Source organism: Phocoena phocoena, chromosome 11, assembly GCF_963924675.1.
Source record: "Phocoena phocoena chromosome 11, mPhoPho1.1, whole genome shotgun sequence".
Taxonomy (NCBI): domain Eukaryota; kingdom Metazoa; phylum Chordata; class Mammalia; order Artiodactyla; family Phocoenidae; genus Phocoena; species Phocoena phocoena.
Window position 1 is genome coordinate 73,809,573 of NC_089229.1, and position 24,680 is coordinate 73,834,252.

The 24,680-nt window shown below is 48.7% G+C and overlaps 2 pseudogenes; one reads left to right on the forward strand and one right to left on the reverse strand.

Moving 5' to 3' along the window:
• Window positions 1-490: 490 nt before the first annotated feature.
• Window positions 491-4,516, reverse strand: LOC136131412 (serine/arginine-rich splicing factor 3 pseudogene; annotated as a pseudogene).
• Window positions 4,517-4,577: 61 nt separating this feature from the next.
• LOC136131413 (thimet oligopeptidase-like) lies at window positions 4,578-5,801 on the forward strand (annotated as a pseudogene).
• Window positions 5,802-24,680: the final 18,879 nt, after the last annotated feature.

The following is a 24,680-nucleotide window of genomic DNA, read 5'->3' on the forward strand; positions in this document are numbered from 1 at the left end:
GAATTCTTAAACCTCTAATCTAGGGTAAGGGTGCAGCTTTCATTTCTACCTGCTGGCTTGTGTTCACAGCACCTTTTAAAGACTGCTTGCTTAACTACAGCTGCATACCATATCCCAGCTACAGAAAGTATTTTCAATGTTTGCCAGTGTTGTTTCCACAACAATAAACATCACACTTTAGGTGGGCAGGAGTTAGAGTTTTATTATTAGTCTAGGCAAGACCAAAAATTCAAAGCAAATTCAATTCTGCTTAAGAGAACATTGTAAAGAAACAATTCTTCATATTACATGCCTCATATGACCCATTTCAAACCATAGAGAATGACACCTTTATGTGTCACTGTCCCAAGAGACAAACAAACGTGAACAGCTAAAACATTTAAAAAGTGCATCAAGCTTCGGAAGTCTCAAACGAAACTTGAATTTTCTGTACATACTCCTGTCAAATGAAGTTATTTCCTGTGCACCACTCCTCTTGCAAAGTGCTCTGCTATTTCCTTTCACTTGACCTGGATCGGCTAGGAGACCTTAGAGAAAGATCGGGACGGCTTGCGATTTCTCTCCTGGGACAGTGATCTCTCTCTTCTCCTATATCTACTAAAGGGACCTGCTCCGGCTGTGGGAGAAGCTTCTCCGTCTTGGAGATCTGTGGTGAGGGGGAGGACACCTCCTCCGATAATCATCTCGAGGGCGACGACCCCAAGAAGGAGGCGGCCACGATTTCGACTTCTCCTTTCCCCATTCGACAGGTCCACTCTTACTCGGCAGCCACAGACTGTTTTCCCGTCTAGTTCTCAGACGGCATCTGCTGCATCTCGGGGATCTTCATTTTCAACAAGAGTGAAGCCGGGAGGGTTTTTAGCAACCCACACACTTCGGAGTGGTCCATAATATCCTAAAGCTCGTTCGAATTCAGTCTTGTTACTACTGTTTCCAAGATTCTTTACATAAACGTTACAGTCCAACGGACAGGAATCCCGATGCAAGACCCTCCTGGCTCCTGGGTTTCATGGGCCACAGGGTGATCCCGGGCCTCTAGAATCTGGCAGCTGAATCGGCTCGCACAAGCTGTCCTGTGGGGATGCTTTTCCCCCTATGTGTCCAGCCCGGGGCCATGCTGTCTTGGCCCGACCTCCAGGGTGACAGGGTGAACCCCAGGTCCCTGGAGCAAACACTCAGAGCCCTGGTGACCAGACTCAGGGGGCTGGGGCGGCAGCTGGACATGTGTGGCCACCCTGGTGGTGTTTGGCCCCATCTGCAGTTCCAGTTCCAGCTGAGAAAGAGCCTCGCTGTGTTATTTTCTCCTGGTTGTGTAAGGATCCCCGGTGTCATTTGACAGAAATGTAGATGGTGTGTTCTTTCTCTCTTTTCTCCCTGCTTCCTCTCGTCCTTCTCCCCCTCCCTCTCTCCCTCTCCCTCTGTCCCCCTCTCTCTCTCTCTCTTCCCTCTCCCTCTTTCCTCTGCGTCTCTCTTTCCCTCTCCCCTCCCCCCTCCCTCTCCCCCCTCCCCGTCCTTCGCCCCATCCCTCTCCCAACTCCCTCTCCTCCTCCTTCTCCCCCTCGCTCTCCCCCGTCTCTCTCCCTCCTCCCCCTCCCTCTTCCAGCCTCCCCCGTCCCTCTTCCCTCTCCTTCTCTTCGTTCCTCTCTCCCTGTCCCTGGTTCCCTGTTCCGCACGCTCTCCCTCTACCTCTTTCCCTCTCCCTGTCCCTCCACCTCCTTCCCTCCCTGGAGAGGGAAGGAGGTGGAGGGACAGGGAGAGAGAGCAGGAGAGGGAGGGGGGAGAGGGAGAGAGAGGGAGGAGAGGGAGAGAGGGAGAAAGGGAGGGAGCGAGGGAGCGAGGGAGGGAAAGACGTCTCTCCCTCCCTCCCTCTATCCCTCTCTCGCTCCCTCCCTCTCTCCCTCTCCCTCCCTCCAACTCTCCCGCTCCCTCCATCTCTCCATCTCCCTCACTCCCTCCCAGAGAGGGAGAGATGGAGAGGCAGAGACAAGGGAGAGGGAGAGAGGGAGAGGGAGAGATGGAGGGAGAGGGAGAGGGAGGGACAGGAATAGAGGGAGAGAGATATGGAGAGGAGGGGGGGGGAGAGGGAGATGGAAAGAGGTCTCTTCCTCCCTCCCTCTCCCTCCCTCTCTCCCTATCCCTGTTTCCCTGTTCCGCTCTCCCTCTCCCTCTCCCTCCACCTCCACCTCCTTCCCTCTCCAGAGAGGGAAGGAGGTGGAGGGAGAGGGAGAGGGAGAGGGAGAGCGAGGGAGAGCACGAGAGGGAGGGGGAGAGGGAGAGAGAGGGGGCAAAGGGAGAGAGGGATAGAGGGAGGGAGCGAAGACGTCTCTCCCTCTCTCCCTCTACACCTCTCTCCCTCCCTCTCTCCTTCTCCCTCTCCCTCCATGTCTCCATCTCCCTCACTCTTTCCCAGAAAGGGAGAGATGGAGGGAGAGACAGAGATAAGGGAGAGGGAGAGAGGGAGAGGGAGATATGGAGGGAGAGGGAGAGAAGAAGAGAGAGAGGGACAGAGGGAGAGAGAGAGAGGGAGAGCGGGAGAGGGAAAATGGTCTCTTCTTCCCTCCCCCTCCCTCTCTCCTCCGTCTCCCCCTCTCCTTCCCTCGCCCTTTCCCTTCCTCTCTCCCTCTTCCTCCCTCTCCCTCCATCTCTCCCTCGCCCTCACTCCCTCTCAGAGAGGGAGAGATGGAGGGAGAGGCAGAGACAAGGGAGAGGGAGAGAGGGAGAGAAGGAGGAGAGAGGGAGAGGGAGGGAGGAAGAGACCTATTTCCCTCTCCCTCTCTCCCTCTCCCTCTCCCTCCATCTCTCCCTCTTCCTCTCTCCCTCTGCCTTATCTCTGCCTCTCTGGGAGGGAGTGAGGGAGAGGGAGTGATGGAGGGAGGAGACTTGGAGCCAGAGGGAGAGGGAGGAGAAGGAGGGAGGAAGAGGGAGAGAGGGAGTGAGGGAGAGAGGGAGGGAGGGAGAGACATCTTTTGCTCCCTCCATCACTCTCCCTCTCCACCCTCTCTCTCCCTCTCCCCCTTCCCTCTCCCCCCCTCCCTCTCCCCCCTCCCTCTCCATCTCTCTCTCCCTCTCCACCCTCTCTCTCCCTCTCCCCCCCTCCCTCTCCCTCCTCCCTCTCCATCTCTCTCTCCCTCTCCCTCCACCTCCTTCCCTCTCCAGAGAGGGAAGGAGGTGGAGGGAGAGGGAGAGGGAAAGAGGTAGAGCCAGAGCGTGCAGAACAGGGAAACAGGAACAGGGAGAGAGGAAGGTTGAGAGGGAGAGGGGGAGAGGGAGAGGGAAAGGGGGAGAGGGAGAGGGGGAGGGAAAGAGGGAGAGAGAGAGAGGGACAGGGAGAGAGGGAGGGAGAGAGGCAGAGGGAGAGATGGAGGGAGAAGGAGAGGGAGAAGCAGCGAGGTAGAGGGAGAGAGGGAGAAAGGGAGAGAGAGAGGGAGAGCAGTAGAAGTGCCGAGGAGGGGGGCTCCCTCCCCCTCCCACTCCCATCCTCTCCCTACTGCTTTCTCTTTTTTCTGCTTCAACAAACACCAGGCGCCTTTTAGATCAGCCCTGAAGTCAACGTTGATGCTTGGAGTGCCTGACCTCCCCGCTGACTTCCAGCCCAGGACCACCGCTGGGAGATGAAGTCTGTGGGGCCCTGGGTGCAGGCTGCACAGGCACCTCCTCTGATGCCCAATCTTGCCTCGTTTATGAGGCAGCCGACACTCCCCTCCCTGACTCCCCAAGATTTGGGGCCTTTTTAGTATGTGTCGATAATGCCATGAGCGACTATTTAACTCTTCCACGAGGACCCATCTCCCAAAATGCAGTGGTTTTCAGCCTTGGCTGCACTAGAGAACCCCCAGGGAAGGGAGAGACGTCTCTCCCTCCCTCTCTCTTTCCCTCCCTCTGTACTTCTGTCTACCTCTCTCCCTCTCCCTCTGGGGTGATGCCCGATGAGCTCAGAATCGCAGATGGCCCCCCCATCCCCTCTCTGTGGCTTGCATGGGGGATGCACCTTCTCACTGTGGCCCGGGCATGGCCTTGACATTCAGACATCGGGTCCTGCATGGACACTTGTGTTTGTTCCATAGCGCATGCGGCTGCAGTCTGTGCTTCTGTAGATGGGGGCTGTGAGTGAGCCCTTCATCTTCCCCGCAGACACCACTGGTGCTCGCTCGGCCTCACGGGTGATGCGGGGGGCACGGGGGACAGTCTTGTGTCCCCACCTTCTTGGGCTACAGAGAGGCCACGCTGGTCCTGTGCTGACTGGGGGCTCCCAGGAGAACCCCACTGCAGACCGGAGAGGTGGCCCCCGAGAAGGTGGCGTACGCCTGGGGCCGGGCCTCATCAGTGAGCCACGGGCCACCTGCAGCAACAGGTGTCTCACCGTCCAGGGGCTGGGTGTTCGGGCGCCGTGGGGTTGAGCTACTGTCTGCACGGCAGCCGTGTTTGTCTTGTTGAGCCCGGGGAGGCCCCTTGGTGGCTCCTGGAGAGCCTGGCCGCATTTCTTCCTGCCCTTGGCCTTAGAGCCCATCACGTTCATGCCCTTTCTGCTTCCAAAAGGACCTGTGTTAATAAAGACCACATGTTAGGACAGCACCAAAATGTCTAGAAATCCGGGCCAGGAGGAGGAGGGAGGGGGATTGGCTGTGCCCGCCAGTGGCCTGGGAGCCCTGACCGCCTGCAGAGACCTGGCCCGGGGCCCGTGGGGAGGGCGTGGCCCTCGGTCCCCAGCGCCTTCCATCTCTGGGTTCCAGGAGAACTGCGTGATCCTCAGGGAGCTGGTGAGGCGGCAGGCCCTGAAGTCCCGCCTGCTGGGGTTCCGCACGCATGCCGACTCCGTGCTGGAGATGAACACGGACAAGACCAGCCAGGTGGTGGCCACTGTCCTAGGTAACACCGCCTCCCCCTGAGTCCCAGTGGGGACGGGGTCAGGCGGACCTTGACCGGACGTGGTGCTGCCTGAGACCCCACTGTGTCAGCCCTTGGGGGTCACCTTCCCGGACCCTTCATTCTGCCTCGAGGGGCGCGGGGTCGGGGGTGGCTGGGGGGCCGCCCCAGGGATGTAGCCGAGCCTCTCCCCTCCGCCCGCAGGTGAGCTGGCCCGGAAGCTGAAGCCCCTCGGGGAGCAGGAGCGGCCGTGATCCTGGAGCTAAAGAAGGCCGAGTGCCAGAGGCGGGGCCTGCACTTTGACGGCCCCATCAACGCCTGAGACCTGCGCTACTACATGAACCACGGGGAGGAGACGCGCTACCACGTGGACCAGTACCTGCTCAATGAGTCTTTCCCCATGCAGGCGGTCACACGCGGGCTGCTGGGCATCTCCCAGGAGCTGCTGGGGCTGACCTTCGACCTGGAGGAGGGCACCAGCATGTGTCACGAAGACGTGAGGCTCTAAACGGTCTGGGACGCGGCCTCGGGCAAGGTCATCCATCGGCAAGTCCTACCTGACCTCTATCCTCGGTGCGTGCGTGGGGGAACCTGTCGGCCGTGGGCTAGGGCTCCTCTGTGGAAGCGGGGCCCCATCCACGCCCCTCCGCAGGGTGGGGAAGTCCGGGCACGCGGCCTGCTTCGGCCTGCAGCCAGGCTGCCTACAGCACGACGGGAGCTGCCAGATTGCCATCGCGGCCGTGGTGGCCAACTTCACCAAGCCTACGCCCAGCCTGCCCTCCCTGCTGCAGCATGATGAGCGGGAGACCAACTTCCACGACGTCGGGCACGCGATGCACCAGCTCCGCTCCCAGGCGCAGGGCTGCAGGCAGGGGGCGGGGAGGGCCCGGGCATGCGTGGTCCTCAGGCAGGCCCTCGCCATGGGATTCTTTCACTGACATCACCCCGCACATGGTGACGCCCTCGGTGTCAGCTTCCATCATCAAACCCCAGGCGCTGGGCGCGTAAATAACGGAAATGGATGTCGTCGAGGCTCTAGAGGCTGGAAGACCCAGATCAAGGAGTCAGGGCTGGTTCCCTGCATGGTAAATACGTGTACTCAAGAGGTGCCTTTAAAAAAGACAAAAGAGAGGAAAGGAACGTTGCCTGCAAGTCTGCTGACAGCCGGTGATGAGAACCAGAGGGAAGGCTCTGGGGCCGGGGGCGCCGTGCCCTGTGAGCTCGGGGGCTGCTGCCAGTCTCCGTGGAGGCTCAGCAAGTCCCAGTGACTTCCCCACGTGGGGGGCGCCAGCTGAGCGTCTGGGCCCAGGACCCACTGCTCGTTCAGTCTTCCTGTGGTCAGCCCTTCATCCTGAGAGCGATGCTCTCACAGCCTGCACCGGGGCGTGTGGGGACAGTTTACTGAGCTGTACAGACGTCACTACTGCTTTGGACCATTTCCATCATCCCGAAAATGTCCCTCACGCCCTTAGCTATATCACTCCGTCCCCTCGCCAGCCCCTGACAACCAGGAACCCACTCGCTGACTCTGTGGATCTACCTGCTCTGGACGTTTCTCCTCAGTGGGGTCATGCCCTGTGTGTCCTTCTGTGTATGACTTCTCTCGCTGAGCATCATGTTCTCAGGGTGTATCGACGTGGCAGCGAGCGTCAGGGCTTCACCGCATTGCGTGGCTGAGGGACGTAAAGAAGACAAGAGAAAAGAAAAGAACGTTGCATGCAAGTCTGCTGACAGCCGGTGATGAGAACCAGAGGGAAGGCTCTGGGGCCGGGGCCGCCGTACCCTGTGAGGCCCTGGCGCTGCTGCCAGTCTTGGTGGGGCACAGGCAGCACCGTCCCTCAGGAGCTGCTGGACAAGCTCATCAAGTCCCGGGAGGCCAACCCAGATGCGGCCGGACCGAGGGAAGGGAAGGGGGCTTCCGGTCTGCCCAACTGGAAAGTGCGGCCTGGACACGGTGCCAGCCCCCCGTCTCCTTCCTCCCGCCCCCCAGGCCTCTTCAACCTGTGCCAGATCGTCCTGGCCAAGGTGGTTCAGGCCCTGCACACGCAGACGCCCGCGGACCCGGCCCAGGAGAATGCCCACCTCTGCCAGGAGACCCTGGGGTTCCCAGCCATGCCAGGTAGCCAAGCGCTCGCCGGGCTCACCTTAGCGGTCGGTTGGCGGCTACTACCCAGGTCAAGACGATCGTCTGGTGGTGTGAGAATGGGGACCGACTGACGGGCTCCGGCCAAGGCCCGCTGCCCTCTGGCCTCTTCCTGCCACGGTTCCTTGGCTGGTCCCTCCAGCTGTGGCCCGTGGAGTCCGAGGGTGGAGTGGGAGGCTCTGCACATGCTTTCTAGAGAGCCTGGAAGAGGCAGGAGAGGGCTTCATACCCCGGACAGAAGGCATCGACGAGGCCTGCCCATGCGTGTCGGTGCGGACACGCAGTTCACTCCCTCGTGAGCGCTTTAACCAGCGATCTCCCCGTGGTGGAGGGAGAGCCCTGATTCATCTCTCGCAGCCTCGGCAGCTGACCTTGTAAGAGGCTTAGGAGTGAACCCTCGTGAGCTTCAGCAGGAAGTCGGCAAAGATTTATTTGTGTCCCTCCACTGAACTGCCAGCAAGGTCCCCGTTTTCTACAAGTGTTGGGCCAATACTCTCTCTAGTGGCAGGGGACTCAGACAAGGCTGCTTTGAGGCCCCCACCCCCACTCTGGGGCAGGGGCACTGAGCGGCCAGGGGGCCGGGCAGGAGCCCCTCCGCGTGTGTCCCAGTGACCCACCTGCCTGCGACCCTCGGTCGCCTGGCAGGAAGCTACGACGCCCAGTCCTACGGCCAGTCATTCCTGCAAGAAACACTGGAACCAGTTTCTGCCAACCCACCAAAACAAACGACTTCAAAGGCAACGTGGTGTCACAGGAAGGGCTTGTTTCTGTGTTTGTTTGTTTTTAGTTCATTAGGCCTCACTTAAAATTCTGATTCCACAATGCACTTGCTTTGGGATCTTGAACAACACTCATAACCTCTGCAAGTTTCAGTATAGTAAGTTTATGTGATTACCTTCATCTGTAATAGCCCTGTGTTGCAATCTTAATTAATTCAGATTAATTCATCTTAATCTTAATCTCAAGTTCAGATCAATGACTAGTTCCTCTGTGACTTCTCCTCTGAACTGATTCAAAAGCCGCCTCTCCCGTCCTCATTTGGCTTCTCTTCTCTTCTGGAATCTCATAAGAACTTCTATGACCTCTTTGGTTTTGTGTTGTTGCTGTTGTCTGTTTGTTTGTTTTTTAATTGAAATATAGTTGATTTACAATGTCGTGTCCGTTTCAGGTGTACAGCACCGTGATTCCGTTTTCAGATTCTTTTCCCTTATAAGTTATTGCGAAATATTGAGTACAGTTCCCTGTGCCATAGAGGAGATCCTTGTTGTATCAATTCTATGCCTTCTTTGAATGACCGTAGCACTTGTTGTCTGTATCATTTTTATGTCTGTTGTGGCTTTGTGACGGAAAATGAAAATTTTCTATTTGTTCATGTCCTGGCCCTTCCTTAAAAATGTGTTCATTTACCTATTTCATATTTATTGACTACATCTTAGACACCGTGTTAGCTGCTTGTTCTAGATGTTAGTAAAACATAGACCTTCCTGCTCAAAGGGTCACAGTGTTTGTGGGAAAACAAACAAATGAACAACTTACGTCTCAAATAGTTTTGTACTTCCCAAAGAGAGCACACCTCGTAGGTACAATAAATATATGTATTATACATAAATGTATAAATAGTTAATGGCATTGAAAACTTGAGATAACTGCTTTTCTATTCTGAGGAAATGAGGATTATATTTCACCAGGAGCTCAATACCACTCTGAGAATGAGGGCTTAACCCCCGACCTGGCTCACTGCATCGCTTTCTTATATGAAAATAGACAAGTCTGTACATGCTCTCTACAAAAAGGCTTATCTGGCATGAATTTCAGATAGCTAGAAGAAAAATTCAAGAGGTTCAGAGAAGCATCCAGAAGCTCAGATGATTGTCTGGCACTGATACAACTTGCTTGACAGGAAAATAGAGCTGTAAATCTCACAAAATTAGATCATCTTCTAAGAATTTCAAAACCGCCTGCTATTAATTAGAAATCCTAGAAGAACCGCTTCTTTTAAAGCATACTGATAATATGCTTTACAGCTTAATATTAAGAAGCCTATGTTTTGGCTAAGTGAGCTTCAGGAATGAAGGAAGCTTGTGGTTCAGTTCCATCTACTCTGGAACCTCTGGTCAAAACACCTACTTCTGTGCTCAGCCATCTTATCATCTGTAAAAATGGAGGCAACTCTAAGAAAACATAGTTACAGAGATGTTGCACAGTTTCCTGTGTCACTGTCTTCATTTGTTTCAGAAAACCAGTAACGTCTAAGCTACTACTGCAAAGAGCGCAGTGTTACTTGGGGTCATCTAGTGCAGCTCTGTCAAAGTAAAGAAAAGAAAAGGGGCCTAGAATAACTATAATTTTCCCAAGAGGACACTATTATTTTATGGTAAATCTGAGTCAAGAACCCTGATCTCTTTGATGCCATTCCATTGTTCTTTCGTTGGGTTCTCAACAACCCAGAGAAAGAAAGAGAAATAAAACTCCTATGTGCTGTGTCACTGGTACAGGACGTGGCAAGATTGGAATTGGAGAACTACGTATTAACAGGTATTTGGGAAATTCTTCAAACTAATTAAGATATATACCAGGTACATAGAAAACAGTATGTTTTCCCAAGATGATTCTGTGGAATGAACAGAACTGGTAACTGAAGGTGCCTGTGTGCTGCAGTTCCAAACAGGATGGGTGAATGCTTGTTTTCTGGCACCTTTAAGACTCCACCCCAATATACACATTAAAATAAAATTAACATTTCAACTGGGTCATATTTAATTCTGCATGCTCTTGTAAGTCAGCAAAATATTCCATATATCATTTAAGTTGTCACTCACTTTCTTTTCTTTTCTTTCTTTCTTTCTTTTTTTTTTTTTTTTTTTTTTGCGGTACACGGGCCTCTCACTGCTGTGGCCTCTCCCGTTGCGGAGCGCAGGCTCAGCGGCCATGGCTCACGGGCCTAGCCGCTCCGCAGCATGTGGGATCTTCCCGGACCGGGGCACGAACCCATGTCCCCTGCATCGGCAGGCGGACTCTCAACCACTGAGCCACCAGGGAAGCCCGTCACTCACTTTTTAACTTGAGTTTTAATTTCTAAAAGTCTTTCCAAACACAAAACAGACATGGGAAAATGGTATATGGGAAGCTGCAGAGATGAAATAAGCTTACTTCATTCGGCATAAAGATGAATACCCAAACAACTTCTGCATAGCTGCAAATGTCCAAATCTACTATCTTCGTTTTGTAGTCAAGGCTTCCGGAAAAATATGCCAACGGATTCCTAATTACCCAAATGCCCCATATCCGTTTCAGTAAGTATCATTATATATTATGGAAATTTTTCTCAGTGACACAGAAAGACATCCTGGCCGAGCATCCCCCTGCCCATGACACAGAGATGATGGGTCTCAAGCTACCTTGAAGGCGTTGGAGCCCACTTTATCCGTTACTAATATTAATGGAGGACAAAACTTCATATTCTGTTTGCTCTGTGTTTGTTAAATCACTTCTTCCCTTCATTAAAATGGATGACACATAATTGAGTCTGTAGTGTGTGTATCACTGGAAACTGAACACATTTTTGTTGGTTTTATTAACGTCATAGGTTTCTAGGGAGGGTCTACTAAATAACTAAGTCTAGTTTCACAGTTACAAATAAATTAGGATGTAATTTTGAATAAATTAAGCTCATCATAAAGGAAGGATACTGATAGTTGCTACTACCCCTTCCTTGAGGGGCTCTTGTAAAGCACTAAATAAAGTAACAGAGGTTTATATGCATGCATATATTTTCAATGATATTTGAACACACTTGAAAAGAACTCTACAGAATGCATTATAAAACCTCGATGCTGTGTGTCCCTAGTTCCCAGCTCTCTCATTGAAACTATTTAAATGAACAAAATGTTATCTATTAGGATAGCTATCAGAGTACTCCATATACTACTTCTTGCAGTACCCTGTCCCAACCATTTGCCTTCCTCTTCCCATTAGTCCTTAATTCAGAAACCCCAGAGATTTGTTCATTAATTTATGAACATATTTCTTCATTCAGCGAAGAAAATTGGTGGCTCCCGTACCAAACTTCAGGCACCCTTCTTCAGTATGTTTTCTAGGCATGTTCAGGAAACACAGCAGTGATTAACACAGATGAATATAGCCTCTCTCGAGCTGAGGGGAGAGACAAAAGTAAAGAAGCAAATATAAAATCGTCAGTGTAAATACGTAAATAAAAATTGAATAAATGGGTAGAATAACTAGTGTATCAGGTAAGTGCTGGAGAAAAACAGCAAGCAGGGAAGGGGGATGGAGATCGTCAGCTGGTAGGAGGAGGCTGCGATCCGAAACTAAGTGATCACTGAGGGCTTTCTGGGGAAGATAAAATTTAAGAGGGAACCTAAGGTTGTGAGAGGGAGCAAGGTGCATATCTGGGAAGTGAATAGTACAAGCAGAGGGAACAGTCAGATGGAAAGGCAATGAGGCAAGAGTGGGCTTGGAGTATCCAAGGAGCAGAAAGGATGTCAGTGTGTGGAAAACAGAGGGAGCAAAGTGGAGAGGAGAAGGAAACAGTCAGAGAGGAAACAGAGGCCCAGATTTCTAGGGCTGTGGAGGCACTTTGAGGACTTTGCTTTTCCTGTGAAGAAGCCACTGAAGAGACTGGAGTGACATGATCTGACTTATGTTTTAACAGGATCTCTCTGGATGCCATGTTGATTAGAGACTGCAGGAGAATAAGGACAAGCCCCAGAAGACCAATAGTTGATTCAAATGTCAAGAAACATTTATGCCTTCACCCTTCAACTTCACAAATGATGCCATTTCCATTGAGCTATTGAAAAATATAATCTGGCTTTCAAAACAATAAACCAGAAGGCATTTTCTCACATAAGCAAGGTCACAAACAACTGTCAGCTAAAGTTGAAATAGCAACAAATCAAATAATAACAAAAAACATTTTTTATAGATTTTAAAACCTTACAAAGCATTTTCTTGTCCATTATCTAAGTTAATCCTCAAATCAACGCCATGAGATAGTTACTATTTTCCCATTAGAAGTGACCGCATATTAAATCCTTAGTGATTGCTCAAGAAAAGCTGAAATCTTGAGTGTACATCTATTAATGCCAAGGTTGGGTTTTTTACCCATGGGAACATTGGATGCTAAAATCCACAGGGATTTTCAGCTCAAGATGGCAGACTAGGAAATATATTTACTTTCTGGTCCTCCTGAAACCATGTTTAAATAAAACTGTAGAAATACCAAAATTAATCAACCAATAAAAGCCAAGACATTGTGGAAGTCATCAACCACAGAAAGATTTCAACACATTTCGAGAAGGCAAACAATGAAATGGAGGGGCCATGAATAAAATAATGAAGAAAAGACTACCCTAAGTAGGGTCTGCACAAAGCCAGTCCGCTTTTGCTGAGCCCTGGTTATAGTAAAGGACAGAGGAAAGAAGAGGGGCTGAAAACAAGGAGGCAAAAGTCATTTTGGGAAAAAACGTTCATTTAATGAGCTCCAGGGAACACTCAGCCTGCTGCCATACTCACTCATGTATTACAGTGGATTGCTGGTAAGAAAACAGGGAACCAACAAACAAAAATCAAGACACTGTTTCTTACTGAACTCTTCTCAAATGAGATCAAGAAATTATGGTTCAATGCCATAGCTGTAAATCATTTCTGCTCCTGGAGAGGATAGAAAGGGCTTATAATAGTTACCCTTTTTTTTTCAGACAGAATTTAGGTCTGAGCAAAAGCTTTTGTGTCCTCCAACCTCAAAGTTTATTGGGGATGGAAGTCCAAATTTGCTTCGACATACCATAAAAAGAATCTCATGAGCAGAGGGTCAAACTACTTTTGGAATATATGAATTATGCCCAGTGTGATTTTAAATAGATTTTAAACAAAAATGTATAAATTTTTACTGATCTATATGATTCTGGGTTCTGAAACTTCTACATGTTACATGCCTGATATATAACACACAATGTCAGTCCCAGGAGAGAGAAAACACTCCAATGAAGCAAGCCAAAGAAACAAGATTCGAACAAGGTAAAGCGACGTGTAGACCAAGACCAGGATTTTTCAATTCTTTCCTGTCATGCTGTAGCTTCCAGCTCCTGAATAACAACACGTTTCCCTTGTCCTAGACACACAAGAGTATGTTTCCTCTATGGGGCATAAGAAGCTCTAGAGTTACATATGTGTAGTAAAGAGTGGACCCAGCCAGCATACAATGACCAAATTGTGTTGATCGTACTTTATTTTAAACCAATACATCGCTCCGTGCTGAAGTTGCAATAAATGATACATTGGCTTTCTAGACATGAATGAGATGCTTTACTGGATATACTCCAGGAAGGCCAGAGAAACTGGCTTCTAATCCATACAGAATAATTCATTGATGAATTCCTTTCAGGACAGCCCATGATTTATCTAGAACATAAGCTTTACATACCTGGATCCTTCAAACTAGACCAAAGGGAAAAATCTAGGCTGCAAGCCTCAATTAGAAATGTGGGATGGTGCTATGCTGACAACTGGTGGTCCCTGACCTATCTTCTGAGATTAGAACCCAGTGTGGTGGATGACCAATTCACACATTGAACAAAAGAACACCTCCTACAGGGCAGTGTATGTGTTCATTACAGGTATGGCACTTAGGGCTAAGTATCATAAGGACTTCAAGAAACAAAAGAAAAAGTAACACATGAAGCATATATGATAAGGAGGCACCAGAGTCCAGAGCATGAGCTCTGGAATCACACAGGCTTGCTTCGAATCCCGGCTAAGCCACTACTATCTGTATACCCTGAAGAACAGTCGAAGGTTTAAATGTTCTTTTACCAAATTTTGAAAAACAAGTGAAGAAAGAACCTACATGCCAGGAAGGGACATCGTGGGGTGCAGCATCCAGTCGGGTCAGGGCTCTGCATCCCCTGCTCAGAAACCTTCACCGCCTGGCTCATGGTGATGCTGGCAGCTCAGCAGCCCTGGAGAAGGCGCTCCTGCTCCTGTCTCCAGGGCTCGCGGACAAGCTGGGGAGGTCCACGGAGGAGGCGGGCCACAGCCTGGCAAGCTCTGGGTGCCTCCTGCACTCAGCTCTGGGCAGGCTCTGGCCTCTGGGCCCCGTTGTGGGGAAGGGCTGGCCGATACATACCCAGGGCTGAGGGGTCTGCAGAGCCGGTGCCCAGGCAGGGTGAGCTCTGGAGGAGAAGGCTTCCACGGTCCCCAACAGTCTCCGCATGGTGGCCCATCCGGTGCCAAACACCTGCCACCCACAGCGACAAGTCCCAGCCGCTAGAAAGTCCAGAAGGGCTCGGGCTCTTTGCCCTCAGGCCGAGTTTCTCCAGGGGCTGGGCTTGTGTGGGGCCCCCAGCCCAGCCCCTGACCCACCCGCCCTTGCTCTGTGACACGTACAATGCAATGTCAACACACCCAGGCTGAGCCGGCCAGTGTTCAGTGCGTGCTAGACCTTGAGAAGAGTTAGCAGCTAGGGAGAAGCTCTCCCACTTTCACTCGCTTTTCTCAGATCAGCCAGGCAGCCCATCTCACCCCAAAGCGATGGACACCACACCTCCTTCCCATGCTATCGTTTTCTGTTCTGCCCGTTTTCCCTTTCCATTCTGCCCCTCTTTTCCCCAGCACCCCATCTACGGCTTCGGGTGTCATCGGTGCTGCAGCAGGCACCACCTCTGACCCCGAAGCTATGGACACCACACCTCCTTCCCAGGCTATCGTTTTCCGTTCTGCCCCTGTTTTCCCTTTCCATTCTTCCCCGCTTTTCCCCAGCCCCCCATTTACGGCTTCGGGTGTCATTGGTGCTGCAGCAGGCAGCACCTCCGACCCCGAAGCTATGGACACCACACCTCCTTCCCAGGCTATCGTTTTCCGTTCTGCCCCTGTTTTCCCTTTCCATTCTGCCCCTCTTTTCCCCAGCCCCCCATTTACGGCTTCGGGTGTCATCGGTGCTGCAGCAGGCAGCACCCCTGACCCCGAAGCTATGGACACCACACCTCCTCCCTAGGCTATCTTTTTCCGTTCTTCCCCTGTTTTCCCCAGCCCCCCCCCCCCCATTTACGGCTTAGGCCGGCATCAGTGCTTCAGCAGGCAGCAGCTCTGACACCAAACCTGTGGACACACCTCCTTCCCAGGGCTGTCATTTTCCAGTCTGCCCCGTCTCCAAGTAGAACCACTACCTATTTCACACGGCTGTTCCTAGTTCTGGGAACACACCACTCACTGGTAGCAATGCATCAGCCCATGCCTCGACTCATTTACCTGCAATGCTGGCCAACAGATAGACCAACACTTCAAAGTTATGAGAGAAAGTTGAGTAAGTTATACGCTTGGAATTGCATTTATTATTATTAACAAGCACAACTGTAGTGCTTAGACTATAACAAGTAATATTCTAAGTGCTTAGCAAATATTAACTCGCTTAATCCTCATAATGGCAACCCTATAGGTAGGTAATGTTCATAATATTCACCTTTTTTGGGGGAAACTGAGGCCCAGAGGGGTTGAATAGCTTGTCTAATGCCACACAGTAAGTAGCGGGCAGAAACCCAGGATGAAAACCAGACCGTCTAGACTTTCATCACTTTGCTGTGTCACCTTAATAGATGTTGTGGTTAGGGAAGGGACTAAACTGACAAGACTCTGAACTTGAGAAGGGAGAAATTAGAAAGTGACTGATCCTAGAAACTAGAGAGGATTTCAGCTCAGAAATTTCTGGTGATGAGACCCGGAAGAACAAGAACATGGTTGGAATATTAACTTGGGGTAGTATCTGAATCCATTGAGAAATGGTTTTGTTTTGTTTTCTTTTTTTAACTTAGAAAGGCCAGTTGGATGAAGATTAATGAAAAAAAAAGTAGAAAGGAAAAGAGAAAGGTGCCTGAAGTGAGACATAACCTCTTCCCTGTAAGTACTAGGGGTGGGCGTCCTGTGGGAAAGGATGGAGCTCTCTCTACAGGTTTGTCACCAGGATGAACAAGGAGAAACATGGCAACCATTGTACTGGTTTGGATGATTCCTCAAAAACCAAGGCTTTAGTTTCCAAGAACTACCCACAGTAGCTAGCATACCTACCGTGTGTCAGACATGCCACCAAGTGTGTTTCCAGTCACACATTTTAATTGGAGAAATAGTTCCTATGAGGTACGCATTAGTTCCCTATGGCTGCTGTAACAAATGACTACCAATGAGCTTGCGTAAAACAAAACACACTCATTCTCTTACGGTTCTGGAAGACAGAGGTCCAAAACCAGTTTCCCTGGGCTGGAACCAGGAGTTGACAAGGCCGTCCATCCACCTTCTAGAGGCTCTAAGGGAGAATCTGTTTCCTTGACAGCATTCCTTGACTTCTGGCCACATCAATCCAACCCCAACTTCATCATCACATTCTCTTAGGAGTAAAAACTCCCTCTGCCTCTCTCTTACGAGAACACCAGTGGTTACATCTGGGTCCATCCAGGTAGTCCAGAAGAATCTCCCCATCTCAAAATCCTTACTTTCATCCCATTGGCAAAGTCCCTTCTGCCATTTAAGGTGACATTCAGAGGTTCTGGGGATTAGAAGGTGGACATTTGGGGGCAATGGTACTATTCAGTCTACTACAAGGTAGATACTATTATCTTTCTCAGATGTAGGAAATGAAGGTTAGGGAAGTAATTTGTCTCAGGTCTACAATTTCCAGAGTAGAGATTTAAATTCTGCCAGTGAGACTTTAGGATACACTCTAAACAACTTTAACCTGTGTCCTTAATTACTGCATAATCCTTGGTTAAGAGTCACACTTAGGTATCAAGACCCAACTGTCTCCTCTTTCACTATGTTTGCCTGGTGTATTTATGAATCTTGCCCAGAGCAGAAGAGTTCAGAAAATTGTTATGCACGTTTACTAGGAGAAAGCATTTACTGTTTGATGTGCACGGAGTAATGGAAGGCTATTTAAAATAAAATAAAATAAAATATGCCACCAAATCGTCAAGTGTCACAACAGAGGTAACCCCGTGGGAGTCTTGAGGAGACTAAAATTATCTCCAATTGTGCAGGTGAGAAAAGTGTCACTAAAGGCAGTTGTAGTTCAGCCAAGCCCTACAGCACAGAAGTAGGAATTTGGATATGTACGAATGGGAAAAAAGACATTTTAGGCATGGGAAACAGTTTAATGCTGAATGGATGAGAAATATGCATTAGACCTTTCTAAATCAACTGGCTTATTAACTCAGTAAATCAGACTTGGTCAGTCAAACTAGCTTTAGCTGATTACTTATCCAAGGCAATAGCTGTTGAGAGTAATTTTTGTCATAGAACAGTAAATAAAATTGTTCAACTATAGCTTTAGGCTTGCTAAGTGAAATAGATTGCTCTAGCTGATGTTCAAGTGACTTACTTGGTACTATTCACGAAATTGGGGGTTACCAACTGCTTAAGACAACATAGAGAATTGATCTTAAATAGTACTTGAAGTAGTTACTGTGTAAAGTATCTGTTCAGTAGCTCATGGTAAATGGATGTTTATAATCCCCATTGGACAACCAACTGCTTTTTTGCAAATGGTAATGTGAATTGCTGTTGCATAAACTATAGTAATGACCACCTATCTAATTTGTTGTCCAAACCAGAAATCTTCTAACAATACTGGTCTCCTAATAAAAGTAAGCATGAAGCTAACACACACTGGGTGTCTCCCGTGTGCCTGTGCATGCATCTATATCTCACTGAACCCCCATAACAGCCCCCAAGAGAGGGACTCTGAGTGTCCCCATGCTGCTGGTGGAGAAACAGGCACAGGAAGGTTCAATAGTCTATCTACCTAAGATAACACAGAGAGGGTGGGAGAGCCTGTTTTTAAACCATCTGCCTCCAATTCCAGGTGCCAGGAGCCAGATTCAGCCTACAGGCCTCTGCTGCTCATCTGGAGGTGAAACCATGTGTAAGGATTAGTCAAATCCTGTCTTCACTCCTCAAGGTAGCTTGAACACTTGCACGTCCTCCAAATAGCATGTAGCATAAGCAATAAGATGTTTGCCCTGGGTATTGTCCAGGAACTTGGAATCAGCTGTGTCTAGTTAGGCTGAGCTGGTTAAGACTGGAGAGGACCACCGATCTTCCACCTGGGCCAGTGCTTTTTGACCTCCCGCCATCAGAGGGCCGAAAACTACAGCCTGAGAATGTGCTGAGCCCCGTAGCCTAGTTACACCAGCTCAGAACAATGATGAGCACACCTTTTTCCAATCACCTTTCCTCATGCTCCCCATGCCTCACACTGCCCTGCTTCTTTATCCTTTATCCCACAGATACCCCAAGCCCCTTGCCTTTGGGGAGGCGGATTTGAGACCTATTGTCACGTCACTTCCTCGCTTGGCTGCTCCCTTGTGAATAAACCTCCTCTTTGCTGCAAACCTCAGCATGTCAGTGTTTTGGCTTGCTGCGCCTCAGACAAAATGGTAGGGAGCAGTGGTAAAGGTCCCTTGCCTGTGAGGGAAGCTGGTTACTAGTAGTCACGTTGCGGATGTTTTCTCCTCCCGGGGGGGCAGACGTCCTGCTCTTCCAGAAAGAAGGGAGAGAGGCAGGAGCTGGACCCTTGCTCTCAGGGTCACCGTCACCTAGAAGCTCGTTAGAAGCACAGAATCCAGGCCCCACCCAGAACTACTGAATTACAGCCTGCATTTAACAAGATCCACAAGAGAGGCATACCCATATTAAAGTTGGAGAGGCACCAAGCTGGAGTCCATGTAGCAGAGAAGCAGACAGGATTCTAGACCACGCAGAGTGTTAAAGGCCAACAGTTTGTTTTCTATTCTCAAGACAATGTTTTTGAGCCATGTTTATGAGCAATGTCCCAACTTGCTTTTAAGGTTTCTTGTGTGAAGAATGGATTGGAAGGAAACAAGATATATGGACACTAGTTAGGACCTCATTGCAACAGACAGGCAAGTTCAGTATTAGGATGTTGAGGAAGAGTTGACAGATTCAGAAGAAATTCAGGAGATAAACTGAAGCGGGCTTAATGGGGTATGAGATGGAGGAAAGGAAGGTCTTAGGGAATTAAAGGGTTTACTACACGTATGAGCAAAGCCTCAGAATTCATCATTTGAACGTACAGAGGTAGAGCTCTCAAAGGACACCGGTTAGGAAGCAACAGTACGCCCTTTATCATTCCAAGAGACAACACAGATCAACTGTCTCGATGGAAAATTCGGCGGTACCGGTGTGTTTTTTCACTCAAACTTAGTTCCAGTGACTATTACTCACATTTTCTGTGCCTAAACAACACAGCTTGAGGAACTGAAGGGGATTCCATCCTGGTAATTAAGGAGGGTCCCCAACACTGACAGTCCCATCTTAAAAAGCAGTCCCGCTGCATTTTACCCAAGGAGCAATGGCCAGAGCCTCCCTTTTAAAACGACGGGGAGAAATCAGAACATCACACACTGACTCTTTCAGCTACTGTGAACTGAGCCGCGAGACGACCAGTACCCCCTAGCACAGCGCGGACGGGCCAGCGCGCGGGGGCCACTGTGACAGGCGACAGCACAAGAGACGGAAGCCCAGGCCCAGGGGCTCTGAGCTCCACCGGCAACGCCCAGGGGCCAAGGCGTATTACCTTTCCGGGATGTGCTTTCCGCCCTTCCTCGTGGCCCACAAACTGGCTCATGTCACCCCCAAGATACCGCCCACCCAACGCCAGGAGTGCCAAAGTCGCCAACCCGGCATCCCCGGTGCCAGCACAAGGCCACGTAACACAGGTGCCTAGGCACAAGCCCACGCAGCTCGCGGACCTCCTTCTACCGCGCATGCGCCACCGCGTGGCGTGTCGAGATGACTGTCATCACGCAGGCGGATTAACGCGCTTGACTGGTAAAGAGGATTCTGATGCCTGCAATTTCCCTCCTTAGCCGGAGGCCGGTAGCACACGTCCATTAGTTCGTGTGTGTACCCTTCAGAATTCCAATCATATGGGACATGGAAAGTTGTCCGACTCTCCCAGTTTCTTGTGTGGTTCTTTCAGATATTTCCCAAGTGCTTACGTTCACACTTGTATCTTGTATGTAAGTATTTGTACGTAACCGGTACCCTGTAGTTTATAGAAGAGCAGCACACTATACACATACTACATACATAGTCTACAATGTGTCTTGGATAGTGACGCTGTTATCTTTCTAAAATATAAACTTGGCTGGATTGCTCTGTTGCTTGAATATCTTCACTTAGCACAGAATACAGCCCAGGTTGTTAGCACAGCATTGAGAACTCTTTATAAACAAATATCAGTCTGTCTCTCCAACTGAATTATAAGTTCAAACTATGACTTACAAGGACCTACATCATCCACCTCCCTCCTTTGCCCTGCCAGCCTCCCCTGACCTCATTCTCTACTGCCCTGCCCTCACTCACTTTCCCCTGTCCAGCCACACTGGCTTCCTTACTATTCCTCAAACATGCCAAGTACTGTCGTGCCTCAGGGACTTTGCACCTATTATTCCTTCTGCTTCAGAACACACCCTCCCACCCCATCTCCCCTCTCCCAGAACACACCCTCCCACCCCATCTCCACTCTCCCAGATATCCAATGGGTTGTTTCTGACTTCAAGGCTCTGCTCAATCGACATCTTAATAGAGGGGACTTCACTGATCACCTACCACATTCCCTCACCTCTTCATCTTCTTTTGTTATTCTCCAAAGCATTTACCACTGCTTGACACTCCACATATTGACTTATTTATTCATCTCTCTCCCCCACTAGAATGGAAAGTACGTAAGGGCAAGCATTTTGTTCTCTTCCTACTTCCTAGAACAGTGCCTTCAACTTAGAAGGTGTTATACAAATACTTGCTGAAAATGAATGTATGACTTCTTTGCCCTTTCACACTACCCTCTAGTCACACCAGAGGCTGCCCCTCCAGAGCACAAGTTCAAGCCCTGTGCCTTTTGTACCTGTCCACAATACCTGGGCTGTCCTTTCCTCATTCCGGCAAAATCCTCTTCTCCCAAGCCCAGCTCAAACACTGTCTCCTCAGTCAGGCCTTCCTCAATTTCTCCTCTATATTCCTGCTGCACTTGATTCTTTTATCATACTTAACCCACTTATACTCACTACATGTTTCTCTTCCTAGATAACTGTAAGTTGCTACTGAACAAAGACTTCTACTCACCTCTGTATCCCCGTGCCCTAACAACAAACCTATAAGGCTCTCAGTGTTTACTGAAACAATTTATTTTCTGAGTCTCTACCAATTCTAGGGAGTGCATAGTATAGTCTCCTCCTCATTATCAGTGAGCCTGGAATCTGTGGGAGGGCCTTACAGCAGAGGAAGTCACCAATGGATCATAACTAAGGTCCTGAGACTGCAATGGCAGACAGCATGGTTAAGTGAGCCCACTGCATGCAGAAGACCCACAGAGGAGTCAGCATATGCAATGGACTACACTTGGTATAACACGTGAACAATCAAGGTTTACAAACGTGTTCTCATGCACGTGGGATCCTCTCCGCAACAGGAGAGGCCACAACAGTGAGAGGCCCGCGTACCACAAAGAAAAAAAAAAAAATGCTCACTGGAGTGTAAGAAAAGAAGACAATGGAGAGGGTGGTAGAAGCCAGATCATGCATGGTCCATGTATGTATAGTAAGTGCTATGGTCTAGTCTTTGTGTTCCCCTCCAAATTCATACATTGAAATCTTAATTTCCGTAGCTGATAATATTAGTAGGTGGGGCCTTTGGGAAATCACTATAGTATTAGTGCTCTTATAAAAGAGACCCCACAGAGCTCCCTAAGCTCTTCTGCCATGTGAGGATACAATGAGAAGTCTGTGATTCAGAAGAGGGCCCTCATCTGACCATACTGGCACCCTATTCTTGAACTTGCAGCCTCTGGAACCGTGAGAAAATAAATTCCTATTGTTTATGAGCCACCCAACCTGCAGTATAACCTTACAGCAACCCGAAAGGACAAAGAGAGTTTGCATGTGAGATTTTACTCCAAGAAAGATGGGAATCCATTGAAGGATTTTACCTGGTAACTTAGAAGAGAGAAAAGTTTCATAACACAATCAGGTATTTTTATAAGAAAAATTTGTTTCTTTTTCAGAAAGATCACTCTGGAAATACTGTGACTAGATTTTTGGAGAAGTGTGATGGCAGGCCCAGATATAGAAAGATGAGTTAGTAGTCCATTAATATAAGTCAAACAAGAAAGTGGATATAAAAAGTGTGAATTTGTGGCTGAGAGTTCTTTTCTTTTACTACTTGAAAAATGTTATGTCAATGCTTCTGACTCCATAGTTTTAGACAAGAAATATGCTGTCATTGGAATTGGTTTCTCAATAAGTGATGCATTGTTTCTGCCTGTCCACTTTCGAGATTTTTTTTCTCTCTACTTTTCAGAAGTTTAATTATGACGCGTCTTGACAAGGATACCTTTGTGTTTTTCCTCTTTGGATTTGCTCAGATTCTTGAATTTGTGCTTATGTCTTCTAAAAAAGTGGGACCTTTTTAGTCATTATTTCTCTGAATACTTTGTCAGTCCTACGTGCTCTCTTTTTTCATTCTGGAACTTTGATGATATGAATGTTAGTGCTTGTGTTACTGTTTACAGGTTCTTGAGATTCTGTTCTTTCTCCCATCTCTAGCCCTCAGCCTATTTTTCTCTGTACATTTGGTACATTGTATTGATCTCTTCTAAGTTCATGATTCTACGCTTTGTAATCTCCACTCTACTCTTGAGTAAAGTTTTTTGATTGTTGTATTTTTCAGTTCTACTGTTCTCATTTGTTTTATTCTTATAACTTCTAGTTCTTTGTTTACATTTTCTATTTTTCCCATTTCTGTCAAGGAACACATAATTGCTAATTGAAGCATTTATGTGACAGCTTATTTAAAATCCCTGTCTGATCATTTCAATAGATGTTTTATCTCAGTGCTGGTGTAGGTTTATTGTCTTTTCTCATTTATTCTGTGATTTCCTGGTTCTTGGTGCCATGAGTATTTTTCAATTGGATTCTAAACATTGTGAGTTATTATATGACTCTGTATCCCATTTAATTTTATTATTACTTTTTAGAAGGAAGTCATCCTATTGGAGGTGTAGTATGAGGACTGGGGGGTTACATACAGATTTCCATTGGGCCCTACTGTCAATACCCCAGCAAAAGTGGGCACTTACATTCTCTCACTGCAGACAGATCAAGTAGAAGTTCAGCTATCCTATTGGCCCTTCTGACACCTTCCCCCCAAAAGTGGGAACATTAATATCATTGTGTTGCCTTTTAGTAGGAGTGCAAGTTCATCTCTCCAGTAGATTTCTTGACACCAGGGGAGGGGAGAAGTGAAGTGTTTGCTGTCCTTCCTCCCACTTCATTCCTTCTTGTTGATGCCGGGTGTGGGTAGAGGGTCAGCTACCTGCTGGCCCCACTGACACCAGGGTAAGAGGAAGAGAACTGCCAACTAGCCCTGCTTGTGCCATCTCATTCTGTCTTACTGCCTCAGGACGGTTATGGGGATTCAGCACCCCATTGGGTCTCACTGACACCATGTGTTGGGGGTTAGTGGGGTGCCTACTCCCTCCAACCTGTAACATCCTCTTCTTATTGATGTCAGGGAGAGACAGAGGCTGGGTCCCACCACTGGACCCTTCGACTGTGTGAGGGCAGCCCAGTGTTAACTAACCTGTCAGGCACCACCTTTGAAAGTCTCTTTGCTAATGCAAAGGGGTGGAGGCTCAGCTCACCACTGCACCACACTGAAACAGCCCTGGTGGCGAATCAGAGCGCTGCCTCTTCTGGAGGGCAGGAGTTGGGTGGTGTGGAAGATCAAATCCTAGCTTGGCCCAACTGAAACCATAGGACATAGGGGATGGGTGCAATATTCCACTGGCACTTGGCTCGAGTAGTGTGTCTATTATTGCCCAAATGGTTTTCTGTCTTTGGCATCCCCTTTCCTCATACCTTGGCTAGGGGGAACGGGGGTTTTGTGTTTTCTTTTTTGAAGCTTTTTTGTCTGTTGTTCTGTTGGTGGTTATTGATTGGGGGTTCCTGTAATACCCTCTCCCGGATGTATGGGAAGCAACAGGAAACACAGGGGACTCACCACCATGTTATTCCTCAAGTCCCAAAGTCCCTAGTTAAGTCTGCCTTCTCATTTCCACCTTTCAGTGTCTTCCTATGTTTGTTTGTTGTTATATTCAGGGTTTTAGTTTTAAGTGGAAGAACCTGGGAGAAACGGGCTACTTCATCTTCTTGGAAGCAGAGGTCTGGAGGCCTATGGATGTTACAAAGTACTGCTGACTGTAAATTAAAATTTGATGATATACACCTTGCCCTTTAAGAATTATTCTGCTAGATAATGTGGCTTCCCAAAGTAGCTACAATTTGATTTTCATACTTCTAAAAGTCAAGTGTTTTGCCGGAGTTGAAATTTAAAGATAAGCAAGAGATGAGGCTAAGATGATCTATGTGGTAACAGATTAAAGTTGGAAACATCAATATACATTCATTTTTAGCTTAATATTGCTTCATATTACCTTAATACACATGGTTATGTAGAGAGATACTTATAGATATGTGCATATACATGGGTAATGTACACACATGTTATCTCTTTGCTCTGTCAGCTGAGAAGATCTAGAAGCAATGACATCCGGGCAGCAACTAGCACACCCCACACCCAGATCCTG